This window comes from Apium graveolens, chromosome 6 (genome assembly GCF_009905375.1).
Source record: "Apium graveolens cultivar Ventura chromosome 6, ASM990537v1, whole genome shotgun sequence".
NCBI classification, from domain to species: domain Eukaryota; kingdom Viridiplantae; phylum Streptophyta; class Magnoliopsida; order Apiales; family Apiaceae; genus Apium; species Apium graveolens.
In genome coordinates, this window is record NC_133652.1 from 198,180,982 (window position 1) to 198,191,479 (window position 10,498).

Here is a 10,498-nt window from a genome sequence, read left to right on the forward strand (position 1 = left end):
TCTGGATATATTGGGTGACTTCTGGAACTCAGCTGTGGCTAGGACAGTTATTCATGAAGATCAGTCTTCAAGCTTGGTTGTCAACTGTCAAATCAAAGGACAACAGGTGGAAATAACTGAAGCTGATATGAACTTGGCCTTGAACATTCCAACTGACAAGGTTGTGGGGATCCCAACTCAGGAAGAGCTCTATGAATTCATGGATTTTATCAACTATTATGAGAAGATCAACCTGACAAGCATGAATAAGAAGAACTTGAGGAGAGAGTGGTCTTTCTTGTTTGACTCAGTGATAAGGGCTTTCATTTGCAGGAAGTCAGGATCTGACAACATATCCAGTGTTGTCCAGAAGTTGGTCTACTCCATGTCTCACAACAAATAGATCAATGTAGGATACTACATATTGGAAGAGCTGAGCACCAGGCTGACAATCCCATTGGAGTTAAGAGGTAAGGAGATCTTTCTGCCTAGATTAATTATGTCATCTTTAAATTATAAAGTTAATGACATACATATGTTAGAAGGTGTAAATAGGACACTAATTGGCAATTGTAAGCAAGTATCCAAAATCATATTTGGATTACTTCTTACTAAGAATAAGGTTCCGGTAAGTCTTAAGTTAACACCTTTCATGATTGAAAGATTTAAGACTTACCCTTATTCTATGCCAGACATGAGAAGTAGTGGAAATCAACCTAGTGCAACAATGGTTCCTGAGCCTGTGGAAGCACAAACACAGTCACACCCACATGAACCTACTAATATTGAGACTGTTCTTTCAAAACCTTTAGAAACTAGGCAACCAACCACCTCATCTTCTCAAAAGGATGAGGTGAGTAAAAAAAAGAGAAAGGGGGTAACCTTAGCCATTATAGCTGAGAGTGGTGAGGATCAAGCTGGAGCTGAGTCACCTTTGGTCAAGAGATCCAAAAGAAGTAAGAAAACTGAGCTGACCACTCAAGCCACCTCTGTATCCTCCCAACAGGATGCAGTTGTAAAAGCACCAAGTAGTGAGTCAGCACAACCTGCATCTAAAGCAATTCAAGTGTATGGTAGAAGAAACAATGATGACACACACTGTGAGGGCACATCTTTTGAAGCTCCCTCATCCATTCAGGGGGAGCTGCCAACACTCACACCTGAGCAACAATCTCTCATATCTAAAATTTCTTCTCTTCCAACTGCACTTGAATCTAATTCTCAAGTGCAAGAAAAATCAAGTGACTTGGTTCAAGAAACCTTGCTCACCACCCAGATACTACATTTAGATGGTGAGAGGCTACTAGCTGGGGTAGACCTTGATGACACCATCAAAAACATAAAAAACATGGGGGATTCATCAGTTTTTACTGAAGACCCCATGGAAACTCTTAATGCACCTTCATGTGCAAATCAGTCTTCACAGACTATTAGGTTTGAGGGTAGTACTCCTGAGGGGGAGCTATCTAAATCCTCTCCAATTCAATTGGGGATTCCTCATGTAGGAACAACTCCCCTCAAAACCCTAGCAGAAATTGCTTTGACAATTAATGCTAGGAGTACAATTGCCAATGATCTTGTCATAAGGGAGGCAAGTATAGCACATTCAGGTGACAGTGTGGTGCAAGACACACAAGGGTTTGAGACTGGTGCACATGGCAGTAAACCAGTCAACTCCCCTCCAATTCAATTGGAGTTTCCTACAACTAGTGTGGAATAACAACTAGCCATAACCACAGAGTAATCTGTGAGTAAAAATATGACTTCAGTCACAGGTGGTTCTGCTGCTCAACCCTCTACATCTCAAACACACCTCATCTCTCAATGGCTCCAAGATACTGAAAATCAACCATCTACTATTGAAGACCTTAGAGTTGATCAACTTGGAGGCCTGGCTCAAATCTCACAACAGCTACTCACATCCAACATGTCCAATCAAGATTACCAAGCATCATGCTCTCCTACCAAGCTGATGTGAAAGAAAATTAAGCAAAGATTGTTGATGAAGCTGGTCAGGATGCTAACTGTGATGCTTGGTTGGACAAAGAATTCACAATTGAGATGGATGTTGTGTTAGCAAACTTCAGAGAAGAGTACATTACTATCTTGGGAAGCAATGTTAGATCTCTCACTCCACAGGAGGTATAAGATGCCATCAATTAAGTCTACAAGGCTCAAATCAAGGCTTTCCACAACTTTGGAAAAGCTCTACAAAGGTCATCAGGACAAAGTAATGAAGATGGTCAGAGAAAAGATGGACCAAATTATCCTTTCACAAACTGAGATCAAAAATAAATTTAAGACCTTCTCACAACAAATGTCTAGGTATGATCTCAGTGGGATTGATAAAAGTGTAAATCAACTCAAGGAATCATTTGTGGCCTTGCTCAAAGTTGTTCAAGAACATATCAGTAAATCCAATGACACAAGGTTGAAGCTGGATCAAATGCACACTACAAGATACACTCCTTCACCTTTGGTTATGAATGAAATTCAGAAATTTGTGCAAGCCACTTTTGGTCAATCTACTGCTATCTCTGATCCAAGCTCTTCCTCTACAGATATTCAAGCACTCAAGGATCAAGTAGCTCCTTTGGAAACCTCCAATGCTTTTCTCAACACTCAAGTTCAAGCTTTGACTTCTCTGGTCAAAAGCCAACAAATAGATATCAAGACCCTGGTGGTCTTTCACAAGCACCTACAAATGCAAAATTCTGTTGCTTTAGGAGCCATTATGGGCAAGCTCAACATTCCTCTTTCATCACTTCCAGAACATATAAGGCCTAAAATCCCTACTCCCCTTCTCATTCCTGCCAACAAGACTAAGGGGGAGATAGAGGATAGGTTAGCACATTCCAGATCATCTCAACAAGTCCAGGGTGCTAAAAAGAATTTAAATCAAGAAGTAGATCTTGACATGGAGAGACTTATTAGGGCTGCTGAAGGACCAAGTCTGAGCAGAGAATTTGATGAATTGCTCAAGGCCCTAAAAGCTTCTCTCAATGATAATTACTTCTCATATAAAAAGACCCTGGAGAAGACAATAAATTTCTTAAGGGTGGTCATGGTGAATCAAGACAATTTTCTACAAAAGAGAATTGTGGTCAATATCAACGACTCATGGATAGACAGATGTATGCAGGTGTCCCTCAATTATCTTGTTTCAAGAAGGGCATCTGAGTTGGACATTATGATCAACAAAGTCAAAGTTGTAACTCATGAAGATACCATGCTGCTAACTGAATTGAAGAATGGACAAGTGGTTGCTTTTCTTGAAGCATACCTACAGCCAAGTAAGGGTATAACATACATCTGTCCAAACACCAGGAACTTCAAATACTTTCAAATCCCTAAACAATGTGTCATGGCCAACAAGATGCTATCATGATTCTGGAAACTGACTTAAAATCAAAGAAGAACAAAAAATAATGATGATGTAGAGATGATAAAGCTGTTGGGGAGATACTTGAGTGATGCTGAAGTCAACTTGCCTAAAATTCAAATCAACAAGAATAATTTGGATGATGATGAGCAAAAGAAAGATGATCAAAATCCTTCTGGCTCAAATCCAAGTCAATCCATTAAGCCATCTGGCAGTAAGGGTGGTGAGAAGAAGAAGGAGGATGATAAGAAAAATGATGAGAAGAAGAGAGCCAATGAGAGAAGAAGTAAAAGGAGACATGATGGCTCAGAACCATAGCAAACCCTAAAAATTGAAACAGCTCTAGCTCAACCTCTAGACAAAACTTCTGTATCAGCAACCTCAATCAATAAACCACTCTCAACATCTAAGCCAAAATTTCTGTACAAACAAACAACCAACTCTTTCCTAAAAATTCCAATCACCACAAGCCAAACAAGTCTCAAGAAAATCACAACCCTACCTTTAGCCAAACCTTCACTAAAAGTCAATCTCAAATCTGTTGGGAGAAAGCCTAAGAAAGCCAAGCTTGCAAAGAAAGGAGAAGTCACTGAAAGGGCCATCTGTAAATGTCTCAAACAATCTGACTTTCTACCTTTGAATTGGTGCATCTCAGATGAAGATCATTTTCAACATCTTGCTGAGGAAATAGTCAGAGTCTGGGTTGTATCTCTTAGGGAAATTAGAATTTTCTATGTAGATGGGTCCTTTACCTTTCTTGGAAGTGATTTAATGGACTCTCTTTCTCCCACAGAAATTAAGAGAATAATAAGTTTGCTAAAGGACAAGGATACTGCCATAAGGGCATGGAGATCAGTTATAACTGAATGGTTGATTGAAAGGGAAGAAACAAGAAAAAGAAATAAGGCTGAATCTGAAGAAAGAGTGAGGAAGTATAATGAAGAAATTGAGATGTTCATAAAAAGATCAGAAGAGCTCAAGGCCAAAGGAATGAGTAGAATCTCTAAGGATGGGAAATTTCTAAACATCAAAGCTGGTGGATTCTCAAGATTTAGGATTGATTTACCGGAGAGTGGTTATCCAAAGGCTGCAAGAGAAAAACTTGTAGAAGCTCTAAATGGAACACCTATTATAGAAGAACTGGAAATTCTTGATCACTTGAAGGATGTTCTTAGAGAAGAAGCAGATACAAAAACTGTCTTTACCTGATACTTGTAACCGTTGAACTTTGTAAATCTCATGTTGTATAAAATTGTAATTCTATCAAGCTTTATGTATTGATTTCACTTTCTATATTTTTTTAACTTGGGGTTAGTCTTGTTAACATGCATGAATTTGTGTTAAGCAATCTTCTCACAAATTGGGGGAGATTGTTGTGCAAGACATGCCTGTACTTTAACAAGACTAAGTCAAATTGACAACCCTAAGTAAGTTGTATTGTAATCTTAGTTTGCATTTGTACTTGTAACATTTAAAGTCTGTAAAAATGTAAAAGAGCAGACTGGAGTCTTTTTGTTTAAACAATATCAAGCCTAAGGATTCTATCTAGAAGAAGATCAAGAAGGTCATGCCTCTGAAGAATTTTGAAGAAGCTTGGACTTGAATAAATCTGTTTGGATAAAAATATTCTAAGTCAAAGATCTCTACAAGTCATAGATTTAGTGTTATAGAGAAGTCACTCGAGAACTCCAAATGACTTATCGAGAAGTCAGAAAAGCTTATCGAGAACTCACAGAGATATCGACAAGCCAAATTGAAGATATGAAGATTGGAGATATCGACAAGTCATTTCTTCACTAGAGAACTCAGAGTTATCGACAAGTCAACATTCATTAGAGAACTCTGAGTTGTCGATAAGTCAAATTCCACTAGAGAACTCAGAGATATCGATAAGCCAAAATTCACTAGAGAACTTTGATTTATCGACAAGTCAAATTTGACCAGAGAACTCTGAGTTATCGATAAGTCAATAAGCCACTAGAGAACTCATAGATATCGATAAGTCAAAGTGAAGATATGAAGACTAGAGATCTCTACAAGCCAAATTCTCTTATAGAGAACTCAGAGATCTCTACAAGTCAAATTTACTATGGAGTATTAGAGATCTCGATAAGCCAATATACTTATTGGGATGTCAAGTTCTCTGTAGACCAAATGGAGATCTCGAGGTAGAATCTCAAAGTACAAAATTGTAGACCAGTTCAATATCTAAGATCTACAATCAACAAACAATCTAAACAGCTGGATTGACAAGTCTACAAAAAGTAGCTTGAAGGATGTGCAAGATCAATGGTGAATATTAACTGACAAAGGAAGATCAAAGTAAACACAAGATGCTAATATATACTAAGCCAGAAATGGAAGATACACTTTTCCTAAAATGGAAATGACAAGTGACAGTTTACTAAAGTTAATAGCATGTCTTATTGTACACTGTGTAAACCAGCAGTTAACTAAATTATAAAGTTAACACTGGTCCTTTAGTTAGTTGTAACAATTTAGATAGAAAATCTTGTAACTCTCTCAAGAAGAAGCTAAGCTCTTTATCAACAAAGAGCCTAGAAATTTTGTAGCAAAACATTCTGAATTTTAATATAAAATTAATTGAGTTTTGAAAAGATCTGTGTTCTTTATTATTGCATGTTTAATTTCTACAGTAACACATTTCATTACAAGATTCAATTTACTTTGTTCAACCAAAAAAGAATTCAAGAAAAGCATAAAAACAGTAAAACACATTCACCCCCCTCTGTGTGTTATTCATTTCCTAACAAGAACCCAACTCAGAGACTACCTCAAGGCAAGGTAGCAGGAATTCTGGAGGTGGATACAGCTACTGCTATAGCTGCTCAGCTTAAGGCTTTGACGATGAAGGTGGATTCTTTGGCTAATTATGGAGTTAATCAGATCACAAGTGTTTGTGAGCTTTGTGCTAGTGCACATGAGACGGAGCAGTGTGCGAAATCTAGTGAATCAACTCAGTTCGTGAGCAACTTTCAGAGGTCACGGCAACCAGTTCCAGCCACCTATCATCCCAACAATCACAATCATCCTAACTTCAGCTGGAGCAACAATCAGAATGCGATGCAACAACCTAATCAGTAGTATGCAGTAAAGCAATTCAACCCTCCTGGTTTTCAACAACCGCAATATGCTCCAAGATAACAACTCCAGCTTCAGCAATTACCACATGGAAGTACAAGTCAATCTAATGAGAAATCTGAATTGGAGGAGTTGAGGCTCATGTGCAAGAGCCAAGCGGTTTCTATTAAGACCTTGGATAATCAAATTGGGCAGATTGCCAATGCCTTGCTGAATTGACAACCTGGTACACTACCTAGTGACACATAAGTTCCAGGCAAGAAGAAAGCAAAAAAGCAGGTTAAGGCAATTATATTGAGGTCTGGGAAGGTTGCAAGCCCTGAAAAATCTCAACTTCCAGAATATGAAGTTGTGGCTGAAGAAGATGTGCAGAAGGAAGCATAAGTGGAATCAAGGAAGAAAACTGTGGAACACAATCCTCCTGAGGGTAATACAGGGGAGAAACAGGTCTATCTTCCACCACCTTTTCCTAAGAGGCTGCAGAAGCAAAAGTTGGATAAGCAATTTGCTAAGTTTCTGGAGGTGTTCAAGAAACTTCATATCAACATACCTCTCACCGAAGCTTTTGAACAGATGCCTAGCTATGCGAAGTTTATGAAAGGTATTCTCTCTCAGAAAGTGAAGCTCGATGACTTAGAGACCATTGCTCTTACGGAGGAATACAGTGCTGTTCAGCAACATAAGTTGCCTCCAAAGCTTAAAGATCCTGGAAGCTTCACTATTCCTTGCACCATCGGAAACTTGTTATTCGACAAGTGTTTATATGATTTGGGAGCTAGCATCAATCTGATGCCTTTGTCTGTCTTTAAGAAGTTGGATTTACCTGATCCAAAGCCTAATATATGTCCTTGCAGTTGGCCGATCGATCTATTACATATCCATAAGGCATTATGGAGGATGTCTTCGTCAAGGTGGATAAACTCATCTTTTCCTTCCCGACTTTGTAATTCTTGATTTTGAGGAGGATAAAAAGATTCCATAATCTTGGGAAGACCATCTTGGCTACCGGCCGAACCTTGATTGATGTGCAGAAGGGTGAGCTCACTATGCGTGTACTAGATCAGGATGTGACCTTTAATATTTTCAATGCCATGAAATTCCCTACTGATAAAGAGGAGTGCTTAAAAGTGGAATTGGTCGATTCTATGGTTACTTTGGAACTTGATCAAATGCTAAGGTCTGATGCCTTAGAGAAAGCCTTGTTGGGGAATTTAGATAGTGAAGATGATGAAGGTGATGAGCAGTTGCAGTATTTGAATGATTCTCCTTGGAAGCAAAGGATGGATATGCCTTTTGAATCTCTTGGATTTTCAGAACTCAAAAATGCGGAAGGGCGTCTCAAGCCATCTATTGAGGAAGCTCCTACACTCGAGCTTAAACCTTTTCCTGAACACTTGAGGTATGCATTTTTAGGTGATGCTTCTACTTGCCTGTTATTATTGCATCTGACCTTTCAGGTAGTGATGAGGAAAAGCTCTTGAGAATTCTGAGAGAGTCCAAATCGGCAATTTGATGGACTATAACATATATCAAGGGAATCAACCCTTGTTATTGCATGCATAAAATTCTGTTAGAGGAAGGAAGCAAGCCGACTGTTGAACAACAGAGAAGGCTAAATCTGATCATGAAGGAGGTGGTGAAGAAGGAAATTCTCAAGTGGCTAGATGCAGGCATCATTTATCCTATTTCTGACAGTTCATGGGTGAGTCCAGTTCAGTGTGTGCCAAAAAAAGGAGGCATCACAGTGGTTGCTAATGAGAAAAATGAGCTCATTCCTACTCGAACAGTCACGGGGATGAGAGTTTGCATGGATACTGGAAGCTGAACAAGGCCACGAGGAAAGATCACTTCCCTCTTCCATTTGTTGATCAGATGCTTGACAGGTTGGCTGGGCATGAGTACTACTGTCTTCTGGATGGCTATTCAGGCTATAATCAGATTTGCATTGCTCTAGAAGATCAGGAAAAGACTACCTTCACTTGTCCGTTTGGTACTTTTGCCTTAAGAAGAGTTTCTTTTGGGTTGTGTGGTGCACCTGCCATATTTCAGAGATGCATGATGGCTATCTTCTTTGATATGATTGGTCAAAATGTGGATGTGTTCATGGACTATTTTTCTGTGTTCGAGGATTCCTTCGACGAGTGCTTGCAAAATCTTGGCGTAGTTCTTAAAAGGTGTGTGAGTCTAATCTGGTTCTCAACTGGGAGAAATGTCACTTTATGGTGCAACATGGCATCATTATTGGGCACAAAGTTTCCAGTAAAGGTCTTGAGGTGGACAAAGCCAAGGTGGGGGTCATTGAAATCTTCCTCCACCAATTTCTGTTAAGGGGATCCGCAGTTTCCTTGGTCATGTGGGTTTCTATCGATGATTCATCAAGGACTTCTCTAAAATCTCTAAACCATTGTGCAATTTATTAGAAAAAGATGTCCCTTTCAAGTTTGATGATGAGTGTCTAGCTGCTTCTGAGAGCTTAAAGAAGAGCTTGATCACGGAACCTGTCATAACTGCACCTGATTGGAGTGAGCCTTTTGAAAATGATGTGCAATGCAAGTGATTATGTAGTTGGAGTGGTTCTTGGGCAAATAAAGAACAATATATTTCATGTGGTTTACTATGCTAGTAAGACCCTCAATAGTGCTCAACTGAACTATACTACTACTGAGAATGAACTCTTAGCCATTGTCACGGTTTGAGAAGTTCGACTCTTATCTGCTTGGGATGAAGGTGACAATTGTTCACTAATCACGCTTCTATTCGCTATCCTCGTCTCGAAAAAGGAACTCGAAGCCTAGATTGATTCGATGGGTTTTTCTACTTCAGGAGTTTGAGGTGGAGATCAAGGATATGAAAGGTACTAAGAATCAAGTTGTTTGATCATTCCTCTCGTTTAGAAGATCCAAGTACCAGCTTCACAAGATAAGACATTGATAAATGAGTCTTTTTCCCGATGAGCAGTTGTTTGGGGTACAAGAAGAAAGTTCCACGACATTGTGAACTATCTTGTGAGCAATATTATGCCCCCGACTTAACTCCTGCTCAAAGGAAGAAGTTTCTTCATGAAGTGAAGTGGTTACAGTGGATGAGCCATTTTTGTTTCGGCAAGGAGCTTACAAATCATCAGGAGATGTATTCTGTACAGCGAGACGGAGGGTATCTTACGAGACTTCCATTCAACTATTAATGGAGGCCACTGTTAAGTGGAATTTATATCCACTTAGAACATCCTATAAAGGCTCGAATTGGTGTTTTGTACTCAAGTTAATTTGATGTGTTTTTGTAGTGTTTTGTATTTTAAGGCATAGTCGGAAGCAGGAAGGGTTTTACAATGTTTTTATGCTTGGAATGGTGTTAGGAAGGTGTCTTGGATGAATGCTCGTTGATCGCCTTCAAAAACTAGCAAAGAAAATAAAGTTCAGAATTTTTTTCCAGTAGGTCAGCGCGCCCGCGCCAGTTTGTCAGAAGGACAGTGCGCCCGCGCCAGGACGAAACTGAAGAATCCTGTTTCAACTAGAAGATTGATTTTCTGGACTTCTCTTCTGATTGGGCTGCTATATTATGACTCTTTGAAGACGTTTTTCATAATGGAGACTAGGAGAAGACGATGAGAAGACCTAGGAGCACAAATACAATAAAGGAGAAAAAAGCTTTTTATACTTGTGATTCTTTAATTGAGTTGTAATCTTGGATGCTAGTTTTCTTGTTTGTTGAACCTATTACTCTTTTTTAACGTACTTTGGTTATTATTCAGTTTATAAAGACTTAGTTTATTATACCATGCTTTCATCGGAACCCACGGTGATGATGAGTTCAGTTATAGGCTAATCGTTATCGTGGGGTTATAACGGATTTACTTATGGATTTTAATAATTAATTTGTTTCGATATCTTAGTGTGTGTGATTGTATGATATCCTAGTATTGGTTGTGCTTATTCGTCTTATAAGTGTCGCGAACTTATAAGATAACGTGTTAATCTCTATTAAAGCGAAAGTCAATATAGGGGTTTTGAACTTGCCATGCTAGTATAGGTTCAT